This window comes from Equus przewalskii, chromosome 12 (assembly GCF_037783145.1).
Source record: "Equus przewalskii isolate Varuska chromosome 12, EquPr2, whole genome shotgun sequence".
Taxonomy (NCBI): domain Eukaryota; kingdom Metazoa; phylum Chordata; class Mammalia; order Perissodactyla; family Equidae; genus Equus; species Equus przewalskii.
Window position 1 is genome coordinate 23,033,326 of NC_091842.1, and position 20,179 is coordinate 23,053,504.

Sequence of the window (20,179 nt, forward strand, 5' to 3'; positions counted from 1 at the left end):
AAGGAGTTGTTGTGAAGATGCCTCACCTAGTTCTGGCACACACTAGGGGCTCAATAAGCATTCCTTCTGTCATCGCTCTTCCTAAACACGCCAGGATGTGACTTAGATGTGGGAACCATCGACAGACTATGTAGACTGAATCCGTATGGGTTACTATCACAGGTGCGTTGGAGGGGCATGAGGTGGTGCTCACAGCCTTTCGGACAAATGTGAGTATCCTTCCGCTGCCCACACCCCCAGACCAGCCTTGTGCCTCTCTTCTCCATCATTGTACAGCTTAGCTTCAACCTTTGCTATATATGTGAAGTAGATGTTTGACCTCTTTGCGTGAAGACACACTTTCTGTAATCTGCACCTGTTTTCTTTTGCTGGCCAAACCTTCAAGCAATGAGCATCACCTTTATTAACAAACTTCAGGCACCTTTCAAAAAAGAAAGCAAACAGGTAAGAAACAGAAACTTGTTCAGAGCAAAAAAAAAAAAAAAAACCCTTTGCTCTAGGCCATAAATTTATTGATTCACCACAAACATGCTTACTTTAAGATCTGCAAACCTTATGATCAGGTTGAAGCATCTTTCTGAGACAGGTGGGTACGAGCATTAACTGTGGACCGGGGAGCTGACATCAACTTTGTTTTTATATTTCTGCAGACAAATAATAATAGCAATTCAATTCCATATACATTTGTTGGCCAGTAACTTTATACCAAGTGCTGATGATAACAAATATGGATAGAAGAGTCTTTCTCTCTTGGAGAATAAAAATGTAATAAAATGGTATGCTACCTCATGGTTTTATTTGGTCTATCAAGCAATACGTGCACAAAGAAGGGAAAATATCATTGTCATCATATTACAGATGAGGAAACTGACCCTCAGCATATTATAAACATTCATTCATTACTCATTTAACTGACAATTATTTTATGCCAGGCACTACATATCCATTGACGAATGCCATAGTTCATGGACTTAAGGAGCCTGTGTGAGGAGAGATGGCCCTAAATAGTTAGGCACATGTGTGCAGAATTAGAAATTGGAGGGCTATGAAGGAGCATATGACAAGGACAGTTTAGATGGGGGCAGGTGAGGAGGCTAACGGAAGTAGCATTTGACTGCAATCTACAGGATGAGGAGGGGCGGCTTGGTAAAGAATGAGGGCTGTTTTCCTGGCAGAGGGAAGGAGCTGAGGCAGAAAAGAATCTGGCTTACTTCAGGAATGAAAATAAAGCCAGTGTGGATGGATCCTAGAGTGCTCAATGGGGAGAAAAGAGCAAGAGGGGGCTAGTGTAGCGGTTGCCATTCCAAATGCCTACCGGGGTCAGTAGGTGATGTATGAGTGTACAGTGAGCCAGCCAGGGACTTGAAAACTGGACACGTGTGGGCTTCCTAGAGTAGGCCTTCACCCTGTGGGAATAGGGGCCCCATGTTAACAGATCTTTCCATTTTTTCCCAAGAACTTCCATGATTGTCAAAGGTTGGCAACACATTTGAAAAGTTTATCATTATGAGAACTAAGTAGAGAAGATGGGACATGTTTGGGGGTAGGGGCGAACATCAAGAATTCTGTTTGGACAGGTCAAATCTGAGATGCCTAGCAGATGTGCAAACAGAGTGGATGAGAAAGCAGTTAATGCATCAGTCTGAGGTCAGGGCGGAAGTTAATCTGGGGAGTCACTGGAAATAGCCGGTTTTGCAAGTCGAGGGGTTTGTGACATCACTTAGGGAGGTAATGTGAAGTAAGAAGAGAAGGCCAGGCCTGAGGCTTGGCAAATTCTGACATGGTCGGAGGCATAAATGAACCCCAGTTAGGAGACTGAGAAAGAGTTGCTAGATGATCTGGGGAAAAATTAGGAAAGCTGGTGCCACCAAAGCCAGGAGAAGATAGTGTTCACAAAGACAGCCTAGCCATTTGTGCCTGAACGCTGCTGGGAAGTGTGACAAGATGGGGCCTTAAATGTGCCTTACAGATTTGGCAATCATTTTAAAGGAGTGATGAGGAAAGATTCCATATTTGAGGGGGTTAAAGAATGAAAGGGGGGAGAGGGGTTACATTCAGGACACAAACAAGTCCTGCAAGAAGCTTGGATATACAGGGGAACAGAGAAAAGGCCCCGTTCCTCCCGACCGCGCTATCAGTGACGCACAGGCTGAGCGTCTGTAAAGCAGAGGGCGTGGATCTAAGTCTTCTGCTTCGTGTATTCTCTGGGATCTCTGCCTCTTTCCACTCTGACGTCTTTGATTTCCCACCACAGCCCGTGTTTTCTAATGTCAGCGTCAGAGATGTGCTTCTTCTCCTCTCTACTGCTCCACCTTAGACTAAGCCTCCATCATATCTTGTCTGATTTCAATAGAGCGTCCAGATCCATCCCGTACGGCTAAGTTATGTCGTGCTACATTTTTCCCCAAAGCTAACTGTGGCTTCCCATTTGGCTCAGTAAAAACCATGCTCTTTATTATAGTGACCTGTGGGGCCCCACATGATTGGCAAGCCCTCTTTGAAGCCAGATCCTCTTTGTCTTCAACTACTACCACGCTGGCTTCATTCATTCTTCTTCAGACACGCTGGTCTGCTTGCTGTCCCTCAACCCTCCTGGTGCTCTCTGGCCCCGAGGCCTCCTCTCGCGCCTGCAGTTCTCTGCATCTTCATGTGTCCGTGAGACTTGCTCCTTCACTGTCTTCAGGTCTTCGTTTATGCACTCATGCCTTTCCGGGCTGTCATGTCTAAAATTGGACCCCTACCCCTGTTGTCAGTCTATCACAGACACTAACACTATCCGTTAATACTATGCACGTGGCCTCCATATCATATTCATTCTTCCTCTCCCTCCTTTTAACATAATCTCCATGACAGCAGTGGCCTTCGTTTCTCTTGTTCACTCCTGTGTCCCTCGTATTTAGAACAGTACCTGGTGCGTAGTAGCTGCTTGAACGACAATTACAGAATGAATGAATGAACGAATGTGTTCATTACAACACATTCTCAAAGTTGCCCAAAGTTCAGGAAAGAGATTCAGAATCCGCTCGCATATAGTCAGTTCTTACTCGGTGCCAGTCATTACATCTTGCAGTTTTATGTCTGTTATTCCTGTGAAGGGGCAATCCTATCTCTGTTTCACGGGTGAGTAAACTAAAATTTGGAGGATTTCAATGATTGTTCCTTGCTGGCCATGTCAGAAGACGTCAGTCACAAAGTCAGGTTTTGGGTCCAGGTCTCCTGACCTCATTGGGTTATTGTTAGGCCGTGTCTGGCTGTGGGGAGCAGTTCCCTCATTACTGAGAGGAAACGACGTGAGGACACGTGGAGAAAGAAAGAAGGCAGGAAATGGTATTACCTTCCCTATGAGATTGAAGGATTTTCCAAAAACTGGAGCCTCGTGTAATCTGGTGTTCTTGTCATCTCGTCAGCAGGAGAGATTTTTGGTCTTCCTCCAACCCTCTGGAAATGCAGAAACTCAGTGCATCTTAGCCTTTCCTTCCACTCTCCTGGATCCTCCTGATGAATTTTCCTCTTCTCTCTGAGTCTTGACTCACACTTGGCTGCTGCAAGCTTCTGCCTTTGGTTGCCTTATGGCTTTGCTGCCTTATGGCTTCTTCCCACTGCCTTCTCTATTTGTGTCTTTGGGCTTTCTCTTGTCTACTAACTGGTTGTCTTTAAATATTGCAACTCCTTGAGAGAGGGCTATTTATTCAACAAATATTTATTGAGCAATTACTATGGCTTTGCTCTGTTCTGGGCATGTTGGATACCTGGCTGTCCCTGCTATTGCAGAGGTAACAGCTGTTAAGCAAAATGCTTGCACCAGTCCTGGGCACCAGCAGCATTAGCATCACCACAGGGGTTTGCTTGTTGGAAATGAAAATTCATAGGCTGTAGGCTGGCGCACTGAATTCCAATCTCTGAGCATGGGTCTCAGAGAACTACAATTTTTTTTTTTTGAGGAAGATTACCTCTGAGCTAACATCCGTGCCCATCTTCCTCCACTTTACATGTGGGACTCCTCTCACAGCATGGCTTGCGGAGCGGTGCCATGTCCGCACCCGGGATCCGAACCGGCGAACCCCGGGCCGCTGAAGCGGAATGTGTGCACTTACCCGCTGCATCACCCGGCTGGCCCTCGAGAACTGCATTTTCCGGGTGATCCTGTTGCACGTTAAAATTTAAGAGCCACTGCCATATAGAATAGCTGCCCTTGGGCTGTGCATCTCACCCTGGTCCATTCAGCTATGGCAGAAGGCCAGGGCCATTGGTCAGTTTTCCTCTGAAGGGCTTGTTGGAATGGTGGCATCTAGAACACAATACACACTTTTCCGATAAAAACACAATTGCTTGATGACCATAGCAGCCACCCTTAAAAATTAGGTTTTCTGACTTCACTCTGTAAAGTTCACCAACCTTGTTTTTATTGCTCTTGGTTCTTCCATTTTTTTGCCACTATTGCACAAATCCATACACTGCAAGAATTTCAAACAAGGCATTCTAGGCTGACTCTCCTCCAATTTTAGTTTTCTGTTCTCTGGAACTTCTGGGGATGGGGGAAGCTTTCTTGAGAGCTTTTTGGTTTGGGAGGAAAAGCTGATGCCAGTTGGAAGATATTTATAATACTCAAGGCTATATTCTGCCTTTGTATTAAACAAAGTTATTAAATGTCTACTCTCAGCCAAGCTTCTCTGATTCTTTTCTATTTCCCTATGTCCAAGCCAGAAAGCTCAGGGCTTGGCTCTTCACGTCTTTCAGGGACTGCCTGGGGAATTCTGTTGCCTGCAACTCAAAGACATCTGTCAAAGAGGAAGATATTTTGGTAGAATAGTAAGGAATAGATTTCTCTAACAGAATTAAGTTTTGGGGTTTTATTTTTTGCAATGAGGCTTCAGATATGTTTTATTTACCTGCAACTTCTGGCTCTCTGTGTATTGTTGAAAATTAAAGAAATATATAAGAGAAAAAAAATAGATGAGTGATAGACAAGAGAGTCTAAAATTCAGGAAATAAAAGCTGGCTCCAGGCTATGGTTCCCTCTCACCCCCTCCACAGAAAGATCTGATATGCTCCTCTGGCTTTCAATCCCATTCATGAATTGATTGATTTGCTTATTCAATAAGTAAATATTTATTGAGTTGGGGCTTGAGGCATTAAGTAGGGGGCCTCTAGGTGGGCTGTAGCATCTATCACGCTTGAGTAGATCCCGTTGATCTTCTCTGGGAATGCGACCCTGGACACTCCCTTTGGAGCATTTCATGCATACCCATGGCTTCCACTTTGCAACAAGGATGACTTGAAATGTTTCGCTTTTAGCTTTCTCCTCTGTGCTTCAGGTGTCAATATCCAGATGCTTACCTGACATCTTCACTTAGATATTTCAAATTCACCTCTCATTGAATGTCCATGGAGACAAAACTCAGAACCTTCCCACATAACTTAGTTTTTCTTCTAGTGCTCATTGTGTCAGTTAAATGACAAAACCAGCCATCCAGTTGTTCAATCCAAACTTTAAAAGTCATCCCTGAGCTGCTTGCTTCTTTATTCCACGTGGTCAGTCTATCACCAAGTCCTGTCAGTTTTACCCCTGAAGTCTCTCTCTGACGTCTCAGCTTCTCTCTATATCCACCAACACCACTCTAGTTAAACATACCATCCTCTCTCATTTTGACGATGGCAGCAGCCTTTTGTCTGCCTCCTGTACCCTCGGAGGCTCTTGACCCATCCCTTGTCCACCCCACGTCCAGGGGACCTTTCCAAATCTACAAGTGATGTTACTTCTGCTAAAAATCCTTCAAGTGTCCACTGTTCCCCTCGGGATGAGAGTCACTATCATTTACTAATAGTATCTAGTAGTTGTTTTGTATAAGGTACTGTTCTGTGTTTTACATATTTCAACCCATTTTCCTGTACTAACCCATTTAAGCAAAACCAAAATTGTTGCAGTGGCCGTAAAGTTGTGCAAATAGGACCTCTAGCTGCCTCTCCTGGCTTGTCTTTGGATTTGGGATTTCTGTCTACAAGCTTTTCCCCTTTCATGAAATGCAGTCCTTCTCAGGTTGGACTCGAAGGGAATCTGCTTCTGGGAAGTCAGGTGAATTCTGTGTGGGTGCCCGCACTGATGAGCAGCTGACCTCTGCCATCTTGGGTAATGAACATCAAGACCCCTGGTCTGGCAGGACAGAAGGGTTCTGGTGTTAATTTTGCATTGTGATTTCAGCAAGACACTCTCTGACTCAATTAGGACACTGTGATTGCAGGTGAAAGGAATCCATTTGCAACTTGTTTTAGAAAAATATAAGAATTTACTAGAAGCATACTGAGCATCTAATAAATCCCAAGGGTATAGTAAAGTGAACCCGTCCTCACAGAAAACTGCACTCAGAAACCAGACAGCAGTCAAGATGGAGTGGGGAGATCAGTTGCATCACTTTCTCCCGACCAGGTGTCAATGCTTCAGGATACACACAGCTCCCAGTCCTACATGGGTGCGAGTCCACTGACCAGCCCAGAAGAATGAACATTCTTCAGCTCAGTTCTGAACTCTTTGGAGAGGTCATCTGAATAGTCCAGCTGGGCCCAGGGATCCAATCGTTGTAGGTCAGGAGGGTGGGGTCAGAGAATATAATCCTGTCTGCTAAGGTGGCAGGTGGGCCAGCTAGAAGGGAAACTGAGGCCTGGCCAGAAACCCTGAAAGGTGCTGCTCTTGGCCTCAGCTTTCTCGTCTTTAAGACCTTTACGGGCACCTTGATTTCTCCCAGCTCGCTCCCTGCTCAGAGAGCTTGAAGCTCACTGTCACAGATTACACCATGGCACTCTTGAAACGTAAACCAAATGCAGCTCAAACTCTAAAGATCTGGGGATTAAGCAGAGAAACCTCTTGTGCGGTTTCCACAAAGAAGCTACAAATCCCCTAAGTACCAGCGAAGGAGAAGCTTCGACTGGGGAAACATCAGAGAAGTCAAACACTTTGCTCTGCTCTCATATCCTGTGAGGGGATTTCTGCTTTCAAACAGTGAGCTCAGATGGTTTTTTTTTGCAAAGCCAAAGCTCACCATTAGCGCAGGAGATGGAATGGGAACAGCAGAGGCCGGGCCGTGCTGAGGGCGGGTTAGTCCAGCTGTGTCTCTGTCCGAGCGAAGCCCCACGCCCTGAGTTTCATGCTGGACGGGACGCCTCAGCCAGCCTCTCCAGCCGTCTCTCCTGCCACCTGCCACGCGGCTGCTTCCTGAGTAGGTAAGTTCTGCTGGCTCTCTGCCTTCATTCCTATGCAAGTGCCCTCTGTCTTTCTGGGGCACTGAATCCTTCTTCCACGTACTAATCCTGCCCATCCTGCAGGCTTAGAATAAATGTGAGCTGACCTCCTCTGTGAACATTTTGTAGTTTTTTACCCTTTATTGAAATGTGATTTACACACACAAACAAGTAAAATTCACTCGTCGTCAGCGTACAACTCAGTGGTTTTTAGCAAATTTACATAGCAGTGCAACGATCACCACAGTCCAGTTTAAAACAGTTCCTTCTCCCCTGAAAGATCTTTCAAGCCCTTTTGTATTCAGCTCAGTTGCCACCCTCAACCCCAGCTGACCACTGGTCTCTCTGCGTCTCTAGATTTGCCTCTGTGTGACCTCTGGACTCCCCCTGGCTGAGTCCTTCTGTCCTCCAGGCTCCTCACGTGCTGTGCATGTACTCTGATGATGATCTGGTCATTGTCGTTTATGCATATGTATCTCCAAGTAGAGTTTAAGCACCAAGACCACTCTCTTACCTGGGGCTTAGCAGAATGCCTGCATATGGCAGCCGGACTAGAACAGTCCATATGCATGACTGCAATCAGGCGTGAATTCAGTTTATTTCCTGATCTGGGGCAAGCTTTAAGAATGGCATGGCTAGCATTTACTGAGCACCTGCTGTGTGCTGTATGCTCTGCTAAGTGTTTATATTAATATTGAAACCCCATAATCCTTATTTAACCTTTACTTCAATGGACGAGGTACTTCTCTTGTTGTTGGCATTTGCAGACATGCAGGCTGAGGCTAAGAGAGACTAAGGACTTTCAGATAGTAAGTGACAGAGCCAGGCCTCAGACCTGGTTCTGTGTAGCTGAGAAATCCATTCTCTTAAGCACAGAACTTCAATGCCTCGCAGCCGCTGACAGTGTGTTCACAAGAACCGTGTCTCCTGGGTTGCCTGGGATCTCAAGAGGTCTGCACCTTTTAGACTTTAGTTTGTGATTTTGTCAGTGAGTGTCCCCCATTGCTTTTACTTTGGGAACCCTCTGAAAGGAATGGGACCATTCAGAATACTTCAAGATCTTTGATTAATTTAGTGTGAAGTCATTTAATTTTCCTGATCAGCTCAATCAGCTGCGTGCTTTCCTTCCCACTTAGTTCCTGGCAGCCAATGGCCCAGTGGAATATGAGGTAGTGATAACAAACTTAGCCTTGTAAAGCATTTTGGGGGGTGGGGGGGAACTGCCTGAGAGCTTACTAGAAGAACTGAACTGGAGTCTTTTGAATTTTGAAGGTTTCGTGTTCCACATTTTTGAACTGTTGGAAGCAGAGGAAGAGCGAGATGTGGGATGGGTTTGTGATATTTTGTCCTCCTACGGCCCAGAGACACCAGAATAAGTGAGGACTCAGTTCTCTCAGAAGGAATTTTACTGGGGCTAGTAATACGAGTGATAACCCGGGCTCTCTGGCTGCACCCTCTTCAGGAACTAGGGTAGACAACCTGGAAGATTCTCACAGCAGCTTAGGTCAGCAAACATAAATGCTTACATACTGGCCGGTGATGTGCAGAAATGAAGTGGGCCCAGTATGAGGCAATAGAGAGTGATGAGGACTGTGGTAAGATGAGGAGAGTAGCTTCTATCTTCAGGGAACAGCTGCTGCTTAGCCCCAGCTCACTGTTTTCTTAATTCTTCTGTTTCCCTCATTTTCCTGGTTGTTTCAAAAGAAGCTAGAAATCTGGATGTTTATTGTAAAATCACATAATCCCATTTTCTATTCATCCATCAATTCAGTAAGTGTTTACTGAGCACTTACTGTGTGGCAGATCCTGCTCTAGATGCTGAGCCTATAGCTGAGCAGAAAAGACAAAGCCTTTGTCCTGCTTCATCAGTTAGAAACGTGTGGAACAAACAGATCATATTTGCTGGTCAGATTTGGCCCACGGGACACCAGTTGGCAACCTCTGGCTTAGGCCTTTGAGTCCAGTGGGATCACTGGAGCACTAAGTGGCCTTTTCCCCGCCATGTCCCTGAAGGCCATGGATGCTTTCATGCTGTTTCCTGCCCTCCACATGGGGTGTCAGTGCTGATCTACAGCTTCCCCTGCACCCTAAGGCGTCTGCTGCACTGTGGCTGCAGCTACGCACTTTGCGAGGGTAGGTGGGCTCTTTCCCCATCAGTATCCAGAGCTTCACCTGGCTCGATAGCACCCTGTCTCTTGAAAAACTTTGGAGCAGCCCTATTTCCCACCCCATACCGTGCTGCCCACTGAGCACAAACCGCCAGTAATGCATGGGTTCACCTTGCAAAACATGCCTGTGGCAAACTTCAGCCTGCTCTGTGCAAAAAATTTACCAGCTTAGTAAAGGAATTCTGTTCTAATGCCTGAGAAAGGAACACGCACACTTAATTTTGCAATTTTGTGAACAGGCATCAAAGGACCCAGTTTTCAAATGAAAAGGATTGGTCATACCAGGCCTGGCACAAAACAAACCCCCAAATTACAAACAAAATAACAACAAACAAGAGCCCCTATGATAATGTAGATGCAGAATTCTAAATAGGAGACTTTCAAATATAGCAACCCCGCAAAGGAGTCATGTGGCCTCCTGTACTTTGCCCCAAGATGGAGCCGTGTCACTTTAATGACTTCGGTATTTTCGCTCAGGCTGGTCTCTCTGATCTCCTTTGACATCTCCTTACGAACTTGGGTGTAGTAATTGTCCTTCTTCCTACTTTTTGAGAGGTTCTTGGTCCAGTGTCCCAGGGCCCAAACATTATTCCCCAAATGCTCTGCTCCAGCTTTCCCACAGGGCCATGAGGAGTGTACCCAGTTGGGGGTCCTCATGGCCCACCCTGGGGTGTGAGCATTGCTGAGGTACAAGGGTCCAGGCCTCCTTGACTGGAGCCAGGAAGGAACCTGAGAAGGTCAGGTGCAAAGGTGATGCTGTGGTGGGGGTGGGGATGGTTTGTGTTGTGTCTAAGCGTGGTAAAACTCAGAGAGTTAGTGAAAGAAGGAAATAACTGCCGAAAAACTAGAAAGGGCGCACATGGTGACAGCAGCCCTGTTTGGCAGATGACCTGTGAGGAAACTTTCTCAGGAAGGTTAAAGGTCATCTTCAAGGGCATACAGAAAGAGCCAGAACTGTCCCCCCAAGCTTCCTGCCTTCTAATCTCAGACCCCAGCCCACCACTGTGGTAGCCCCCCTGCCTGGACCCCTTGCCCCTGTGAGGATCAAAGACTCTCGAGAAGACGTGCCCACAAGGTCTGTTTCTGGGGCCACGAGTCTCAGGTGACTTGGGCTTCATTCCAAGGAAGCCCTGGGAAGCTCAGTGTTCAGCACTACAATCTCGAAGGCTGGGCCAGCGTGACCACCTAGAAGGTTGGCGCCGGGGAGGAAGAGAAAAGAAACAGCTGAGTTCAGCTTGTCTGACAAGGAGAAGGCAAGAATATGCCCCTATTTGACGACATTTGCCCCGGGGCAGTGGTCTTCCCTAAAGATGTCAGTGTTTCTGGATGAGGCCTGGGTGGACCCGGCACTTCCCATAGACGTCTCTGGGTCAGCCCAGTCAAAACTCCAGCCGCTCCTATCCTGATCCTTTTGCTACAGAAACATTGAAGTGAAATTCAGTTCCCAACCCTGCTATGAGATTTGCTAAGTCCCGGCCTAGGAAATGCTGTCCTCTCTTCACACAACTTTGTACTTTCTCTTTCTTTGCCTAGTACAGTAGAATTCTTTCATTTGAAAGTGACAGAAACCCATTCAAACTGGCTTAAGCAAGAAAGTGGTCAATTAACTAAAAATGTCCAAGGTATAACTAATGTCTTCAAGTATGGCTAGATCCAGTATAATTCAGTATGACTTTGGCTAAGAGGACGTCAAGAGAAATCTTTCTTTCTCCATCTCTTGCCTCTCTTTTCCTATCTGCTGGTTTCATCCTCAGCCTGGTCCTCCCTAAATATTGATAAAATACATTGATCACTTCAGGCTTATATCCTACCAATGTAGGAATCCCAGCAAAATGAGATCATCTCTTTTTCAGTAGCTCCAGCGAACGTCCAGGTGCTGACCCTCAATGGACAATGTGGATCATATTTCCACTCCTGAACCAGTGACTGTAACCAAACTCTTATTGCCCAAGCCTTGATTATAAACCCATCCTTGGAGTCATAGAGTGGAGTCAGCCATGCCAAAGCCGTATAGACTGGGCATAGGCAGTAAATAGGGGAGAAGGATGCTGGCACAAATAATAGATTCTACCCTCCATGTGAGAATGGATAATGCCTGGCCTTTCTACCACTGGATTTCCAATGTTGAGCAAAATATCAGACACAGAATAGGTGCTCAATAAATATTTGTTGATAAAGCAATATGCTCCCATCACCCCCTATATATACATCCTTTATTGTAAGTGCCGATCAGAGCATTTTAGACTTTCTCTCCCAGGGGTCTGCCTCCCTTGTTACACTGTGAATCTTTGAGGGCTGTGTCTGAATTGCCATTTATATTCCGACCACCTAGCACCACGCCTGGCATATTCAAGCACTCAGTAAATATTTAATGAAAATGGCAGAAAAAGGAATGAAAGTTTTTAGAGATCTGGAAGTAATGATAACAGTGTTAAGACAAATGGTTATAGTTTGTGAGGTGGAATGAGCAATGGAGGATAAAGTTTTGGGGAAACTTGGCCCAAGGCCAGAAGCCGTCTGCCCATGCTCCCCCAAGGGGACTTACTGCAAGGGTCCCCCTCCTGCGCTTGTTGAGGTTTAGGGCCAGGCTTGCTGGCATCTCAGCAGTACAGCGGGAGAGCTAGCAGTAAGCGTGCCCAAAGAAAGCTGGCCCACTTTAGGAGTACTAAAGCATTGCTGGATGGGTGAAGGAGAGTCCTCGTGAGCATACATTGCGTGCTTAATGTGTGCCATGAACTGTGCTAGCACTTGTACACGTGTCACAATGACCCCATGAGATAGGCGCTGTTCCTATTGGCATCCCCCTTAACAGATGAGGAAATGAAGGTTGAGAAGGGTAGACGCTTGCTCAAAGTTGCCTTTGAATCCAGGCAGGCCAACTCCACAGCCCCTGCCACTGATCACTAGACTGGTTTCCTGTGAGGTGGGGAACAGGAAGTGGAAGGAGAAGAAGCTGAGAGGGGCTCTGATGCTAAAGGAGATGTCACGAGGCTACTCGCTGGAGCTGTAGCTTCAGACAAGTGACTTCTCCAAAACTTAATTTCCCGTTCTACCAAATAGGGGTAAAAAATGGAGGAACTCCTAACGGAAGAAGGAGGGCCAAAGAAAAGTTGTGAACTTCGATCTGGGTGCCTGAGCCAGTTCTGGCTTTGCTTAGCGGAGCAAAAAGCCCAGCGGTGGAGTTGAGGGTCGGGGTGGGGGCGGCGAGCTTACCCCACTATAGCGCACAGTGCCCAGATCCCAGTGGCGTGAGACAGCAGAGTGTTCTTTCTCGCCTTTGCTCTGTGTCCATCATGGCTCGGCCAGAGCTCCGCTTCATATCTCCTCACTCCAGGACCCAGCTGATGGGGCAGCCGCCATTGTCTGGAATATTGGCTTTGTCACAGCTGAGAGAAAGTCATGAATTGCACTCTGGCTCTCGAAGCTTCTCCTGGAGGTGACACCCTTCTCTTTTGCTCACACTCCACGGTCCAAAATGAGTCACAGATCACACCTAACTGCAAAAGGGCAGGAGAGTGTGACTTTGCCCCGTGTCTAGAAGGACAGAGAACTGAAAGCATGGTTTCCATCTGAGATCCAGAATCCTCAGGTGACCTGGAAAAAGCCCCTTTCCGTTGCTGGTCCTCAGGTTCCCCTTGTGTAAAATGAGGCTAATCACTTGAAACTCTTGGTGGATCGAATGTCACCCATTGAAAAAAAGGCTTGTAAGATGCAAAGGTGGTGTCAGAGTCAGTGATTTTCCTTCTTTTTGTTGCCTGCCTCCCACCCATCCTTGCTGCGTTTTTTCTACCAGCCCTGAAGACCTTGCTCCTTCTGCTGCCCCTGCTCAACAGAAAACAGCTCACGGATGTGCCCCCTCCCTCAGGCCCGTGGCTCTTACGCACTCAGGTAATATATTTTTATTTCCTTGCAGGAACAAGGCCTACAAATAGATAAAGTGGAGGCCACAAACGATAACCATTCGATGTATTGACCCAGTCACAAGTTTATCTTGGTGAAATTCAGATTTGTTCTTTACTCCCGAAAGCCAAAGCACCTTCGATGGGCAGTTCCAGAGGCATTACCAGGGCCATTTGGCAATAAAATGTGACTGACTCTATTATGTAGGATGGAGACAAGAAGTGGCTGGTCTTAAATCACGGGGCAGCTGACCAGGGTGCCTTTAGCACAGGCATATGCAGATGGATTCTGCTTGGTGGAGACAGTGCTGCAGAAAGGGAGGCTGTTATTAAAATGCAGAATTATTTTGAGTTCTTTTGTTTAGCTCCATGCCAAAAGGTAATTTATCTGGGACATGGAGCAAGCCATATGGTTCTGTCTGGGGGCTGCCAGCACCCCTGGCTGCTGCCGCTCTGCCTTCAAGGCTTTCCGTCTCTGGGAGATATCATGGCAGAAGGCCACCGCACCACTTCCAACGGGTGGATGTGGGGAAAAAATTCTGTTGGAAGGGATTTGTTCTCCAAAGGCTATTTCCCTATAGGGGAGGTTTTTGAAAGGAAAGGAGCGAAACCTGTATTGAAAGTTCATTCCCCCGATTATCCTTGCTCCCTGCACCCCCCCCCCCAAATTGCAGTGTATGCACTCTGTAAAGCAGTTTCCCACCTCATAATTCTTTGCTGAGGTCCCATCTGCAGAGAAAGACTAGGAGCTGTCATTTTTTTGTGGCTGCTTCCTGCTGGGCTTACTTAAGACCTTCATATTCTGCATTTCATGTCGACCTAACAGCATCCTCGTGTGGGATGTTATTACTCTCTTTGCCTGGAGGAGGAACCTGAGACTCTGAGGGATGACAACAGCTGATGACCAGACCCCATACATTAAATGCCCGCTGGGAGCCAGACACTGTGCTTGATGCTTTAAATGCACGATCCCACTTCCTCTCGCAAAATCCTTCAGAGGTATGTACTGTTACAGTCCCATTTTACAGAAGAGGCAGTTGAGGGCTAAGAAGGTGGAGGGACTTGTTGAAGATAGAACAGCTTCTCAGTGGCAGGACTGGCCTTTAAATTCAGCGCAGGCTCATTTCTAAACCTAAGCGCTTTCCATCACTCCGTAAAGGGAGGGTGAGAATTAGAAGCTGAGTTCTCTCCGAAGCTGGGAACAAGGAGATCTCAGACAACATGGATCTTTTCTCTTTCTCCTTCCCTCCGCTGTCAACTGCGGCAGGCAGTCCTAGCCTTTCTGTTTATTCAGGGGCCTGTTCGCAGAGTTCCTCATTCCACGTTTTGCAGGAGAGGTTCTGGGGACTCAGACCCTGTGGCTCTCCTCACTCGACGCTGCTGTCTGCTCTCCTGCACTCAGACACCCAGCTCTCGGGCAGTCTCATTAAACTGGCTTTAATTACTTCTGTGAAGGCGAAGAGAGACTTCTCAGGTGCCCCTCCACCACAGCCCTTATTGATTGGCTGCCGAGAGGTTTCTGAGACAGCGGATTAGAAAAGGTTAGTTTCCCTAATTCTCTAACACTCTTCCTGGTGATAATTGGTTCCCAGGTGGAGCTTCAGCTCAAGCAAAGGCATCTTGCGTTGGTTTTCCGCCTTCAGTTGCATTTCAAGTGAGGTTTAGCACCATTGAAAAATCTGTATTTCTCCTGTGTCTCAGGCCAGAAAACAAATCTTAGATGCTGTGCTGAAGGGTGACCCTGCCTTGTGAACTCTCTGGCTGTTGTCACAAGGTCATGCATTGTCAGCATCTATCTGCTGTTTCTTCTGCCCACCTCAAGGGTGGTAACTCACACCCATTTTCCCAGTGCTCTGAGATCTTTGCATTTGTCCTAGAAAGAGACAGGTGATTCCTGAGGGTCCTTCCAACCTTGAGACTCCTTGATAATTCCTGGCAGGAGATTCTTGCCTCTTGGGTGGATATCTTTTTGACTTGTTTTTGAGTGTCTGCCCCTGCTCAGCTCTCGATGCTGTTCTGCCCTCTGAATACTGCCAGACATTCATGAGTTCAGAGTAGGTGAGCAGCTGATAGGTAGGTTCTAGAAACCATTACCCATTAAAATGATTGAAGGGACTGAGGTTATTTTCATGCGAAAAGGAAAGACTCACTCTCACCTGGAGGGAGCTAGGAGGCAAAGCCCTCAAAACATAGATGCACCGGCCTGTGGAAGAAGTGGCCATGGTTTACAGCATGGCTCCAAGGGACAGGATCCCATCTAATGGAGAAAGGACGGGGCAGGATTATCTATTCATGAGAAAGAACCTTAATGATCGGCTCTGTTAGAAAAGTCAGAGTCGGCTCTGCGGCACCGCAGGCTCCTGGATGCTGGGCCTGTTCGGGCTGTTTGCTCTCGTACCTGCGCCTTGGTTGAGGTATATGCATGGGAATCTGGACATGGCCATCTCCCAAGTCAATTTAGTGCATTAGAGAGATGCCCAAGAGCAGGGTTTGTGAATTCCAGTGCTGATATGGGCCAGGCAGGTAAATGCAGAGGCTGGATGCAGACTGTGGCAAACTGGACGATGTTTTCCCTCAAAACTGAGCGTCAGCCCACTGCTGCCCTTTCGTAGCCGGGGCCTCCTGTTGCCAGGTATTTGGGATTTTTTTTTTTTTTTAAGATTGGGACCTAAGCTAACATCTGTTGCCAATCTTTTCTTCTTCTTCTTCTTCTCCCCGAAACCCCCAGTATATAGTTGTATATTCTAGTTGTGGCCCTTCTAGTTGTGCTGTGTGGGACGCCACCCCAGCATGGCCTGATGAGCGGTGCCATGTCCACGCCCAGGATCCCAACTGGTGAAACCCTGGGCTGCAGAAGAGGAGCACATGAACTTAACCACTGTGCCACGGGGCTGGCCCCTTGGGCTTTCTTAAAAGCCAGAAATTGAGATCTTTATGTGAAATCTCCCACATAGAAAAATGTCAACTTGTTAAAAAAATTTTTTTATGGGACCCACAAAGCACATTGGTACAACAGGATCTCTTGACTTCTGCTGAATAACTCAGGGAGCTTCTCCATGATGCCCCTGTTGGTAAGATGGTGGTGTTTTCAGTTGACGATCATTACGTGGATTTCCAGCTGGTCACACCCTGCGATGTGACGCACAGTTCTTTGTGCACGAGAGAGAACTTCCCCTCGTGATCCGTAGGTCCACTAATGATCTTCTGTGTTCAGTTCTGTCCTACCAAACATTTTAATTCTGGTAGGTGATCTGGTGAGGACCTAGCAGGCCTACGACTCAGAAATGCAGATCATACAAAGCTGAGGATAACAGTTGTGGAGGCATGATGAAATCAGGACTCAAAACCATCTGCTCAAGTTGGAAAGCTTGAGAGAGACCAGTAAGCTGACATTTAGTATGGGCTAGGCAAAGTCTTGTGTTCAGGTCTAAAATATGAATTGCTGGTTCACCTGGTGAGAAGAAAAACCAACTTGGAATGTATACATGTAAAAGGGGGAAAAAAATAAGATCTGAGAGAATTTGACCACAAGATGAATATTGTCAGCAGTTTGATAAAGGTAATAAAAAAACTGAGGTCAAAAATATATCGGTAGTCATTCATTCATCAACTCTTACTAAGCATTTCTCTGTGCTGGGAAACATGCTACATGCGGGGAGTAAAGAGATGAATAGGGCTGGGTGTCTGCTCTTGAGGCCCTCCCAGCAACAGACTCGGTTACGCTACAGTCCAATGGGATGAATTCTACAGAAGGCATTTCTATAGATCACTATGGGAGTCCAGAATATACAGTGGCTGCTTTTCTAGCCTTATATAATTTCACATAGGAGGAAAAATGAGTTTTTAAAAAAATTGAGGTATAATTGACATATAACATTATGTTAGTTTCAGGTTTACAACATAGTGATTTGATATTTGTATACATTCCAAAATGATGGCTACGGTAAGTCTAGTTACTATTCATCACATACATGGTTACAAACATTTTTTTTTTCTTGTGATAAGCACTTTTAACAAAATGAGCTTTTGAAGGAGGAATAGGAGTTTTCCATGAGACAAACGGAGAGTATGGTTGCCAGAGTAGCAGTAGCAGATAGCCGTGCTTTTTGCTGCCGGTATTTGGCATTTGGCATTATGAGACCCTGGGCATCCCTTAGGCCTTGTGCTTTGCATGAAGTTGACTCATCTCCTGAACTCAGGGTGGGATGCATGACTGATGCAGATGGCCAGGGCATCTGTCTTCTGGCCACCCAAGTCAGACCAAGTAGGGAGAAGGCAATACCTTTATGGGGCTGTGTTTGGGTTAACAGGGAATTTGAACATCTGCCTACCTGATTGCCGACGAGAGAGAAAGGAGGTGTAGGAACTGCTGCAACTGGGTGGTGAGTTTCTAGGGAGTTAGAATGGAATCCAGATCAAGGAAATGGAGACAAGAAGCAGAGAGAGAGAGATTCTGCCCAGCAATAGCATTTGAACCCTGGGTCAAGTTGTGCTTGAAATGTTACCCATGGATTGTTTAGTTACACAAACCTGTCCATTCACTTTTACTTTTCTTTTCTTATTTCACTTTGAGTTGAACTGTTTCTCAGTTTCAAATAATGGGATCCTATGTGATTTTATTTACCCATGTGGTCATAAGAAGGAGGACATTCTAGGCAGAGAAGCAACATGCGGGAAACACACGGGCATAGGGAAGCACCGTGTGCTCATGAAATCCGAGTGGTGTTTGTCACTGGGTGTGCAGAGGACAGTGGTGGGAGGTGCACCTGGAGAGAAGGTAGAGGCTGGATTGTGATGGGTGTTGAGGACCCCCAGCCTACGTTGTCCCACGTTGGCTGGTCGGCACTGAGATGCTAATTGCAGCTTTTAGCTGCGCAGAGCTCTGATCTGTTGTGGGAGGCTCCTATGGATGTTGTTCAGAATACACAGAATGCTTCTACATTCATTTTCTTGTTCTGTCCTCCCAGTGGCACAGTAAAATTGGTCGCTGTACTTGTTTTGTAAATACAGAAATAGGACCAGAGAGATTTAGCAATTAAATTAGCTCAAGATTACCAAGTGAAGAATCCCAGCTCCGCAGCATCGAGGGGTCCATTGGGGGGAGCAAGCGAGCAACTTTCTTGCCACAAGGAGGCAGGAGGGGACTAGAAAGGATGGAGGGAGCACATCACTATGGGCTTCCTGGGGCAGCCAGCATTTGGAAGGAGCATTGGCCAAGTTCTCCAGCTTCAGGGGTGCTTCTGAGTTCACATTGCACTAGTGAATGTTGACACTTACCAGGACTGTCCGTTTGGACTTAAACAACAGTATCCTCTCCCCAAAGCCAAGTATGGCGTTGGCGGTAATCATCGATGAGGACAGCTGGGCCCAGCAAGACAAGAAGCTCAGAGCAAACAGAAACTAAAAGCGTAATTCTGGACACACAGGAGGCCCAGAGAAACACTCAGAAACAGCTGGGAGACAGTTGGAGGGCCTCAGGCCATAATAATTTGCGTATGAAAGAAGAACATAATCTCATTTTGTAGTCACAGGCTGATGAGGTTGGGGACTTATGAGTTACATATATTTCATTGTCTTTTTAGGGAAGAAAAGAGAAGTGTGAATCTTCTGCCAGGGATTCGTGTATTTGTGTGTGAAAACAGGCAGCAGCATACGCTACCTCTCTCTTGCTGAACAATTCTGGGTATATTGGAAAGATCGTTGTCATGATAGGGAGCTGGTACCTGTTCTTAAGAAAGAAACAGTAATAAAATTCTCCCAAGGTTTTATCTACAGTATTAAAAAAAAAAGAAAGGAAAAAAGCCATCTTTCAATTCCCAAGATGCGCCAGCCTCCTTCGTGTCTCGAGGCCTGGGCACCTGATATTTCCATGTCCTAGACGTCTCCTTCCTCCGTTTCTACCTCTGTCTCCTTCCCTTTGCCCTTGAGGTCTCAGCTGAAATGTCACCATGTCACAGAAGGCTACCCAGATCTCCTGGAGAAGGCAGATTTTTGTTTGTTTGTTTCTTTTAATGATGCTCTCTGTTTTCTTTCTGGAAATGCTTCTTACCTTTGCAATTAGTGAGTAAGGCAGATAATGGTTTGTTTGTGCCCTTTCTCCCCTGCTAAATGAGAAGTTATGCCAAGGAAGCTTCTGTCTTGTTGCTCATGACTATCCCTAGGGCCTCATATGATATGTCACACCTAGTAAGTGATCAATAATGATTTTTTGGCTTAACAATAAACAATAATAACTTTATTATAAACAATAAAGTTGGCCCTTCTGACTCCAAAGCAGATATGTTTGCCACTGTTAATTGTTTGGCTTGTGAAGCCTGCATGCAGAGATCAGAAACACACAGGACTTGTTGGGCCGGGTGGGGACGTTGGCGAATAAGAGCTCGTGCCTTGACACAAAGGGAGCAGATGCAGCAGCGCATTGGCTGTTTGTGGCCTTACAAGTGACGTGGACCCAACGTGAGCAGGCCTTGCAATTTTGCTAAGAAAATTTTGAAACTTTGATTTTCTATGGATCAGCACAGTCCCACTTGGGAGCTAGACCTGGCCTGTGGGCAATGGCTGGCCTTCTCTGGAGAGAAGATCATCGCACATGCCTCTTTGCACTGCTCCGACTACATGAGGAGGAGAGAATTCCATCCTCAGTACCATTTTAAAAATGCTTATTGAAAACTAGAGGCGAAAATAGGCCAGCCAGGGTGATGAAGGGCCTGGAAACCATGCCGTGAAAGGAGCTATTGCCCAAAATGCAAATATTTAACATGACGTTTCAGCTTTGATGCCCAGGCTCTCCCACTTGGTGCCTAATTTACCCGATAAGAATCTGGATCCCAAAGTGCTGCAAGAGTTACGACCACAAACACATGGCTGGTAAGGTGGGTA

At 46.4% G+C, this 20,179-nt stretch overlaps 2 long non-coding RNA genes across 2 annotated transcripts in view; one reads left to right on the top strand and one right to left on the bottom strand.

Annotated features, from left to right (window-relative positions):
- LOC139074891 (uncharacterized) overlaps window positions 1-20,179 on the bottom strand; it is a 258,563-nt gene that overhangs the window by 233,368 nt on the left and 5,016 nt on the right. The window lies entirely within an intron of this gene.
- LOC103542272 (uncharacterized) lies at window positions 7,080-14,169 on the top strand. Its single transcript, XR_542671.2, has 3 exons — window positions 7,080-7,215; window positions 13,195-13,289; window positions 14,127-14,169. It is a non-coding gene; the product is annotated as an uncharacterized lncRNA (long non-coding RNA).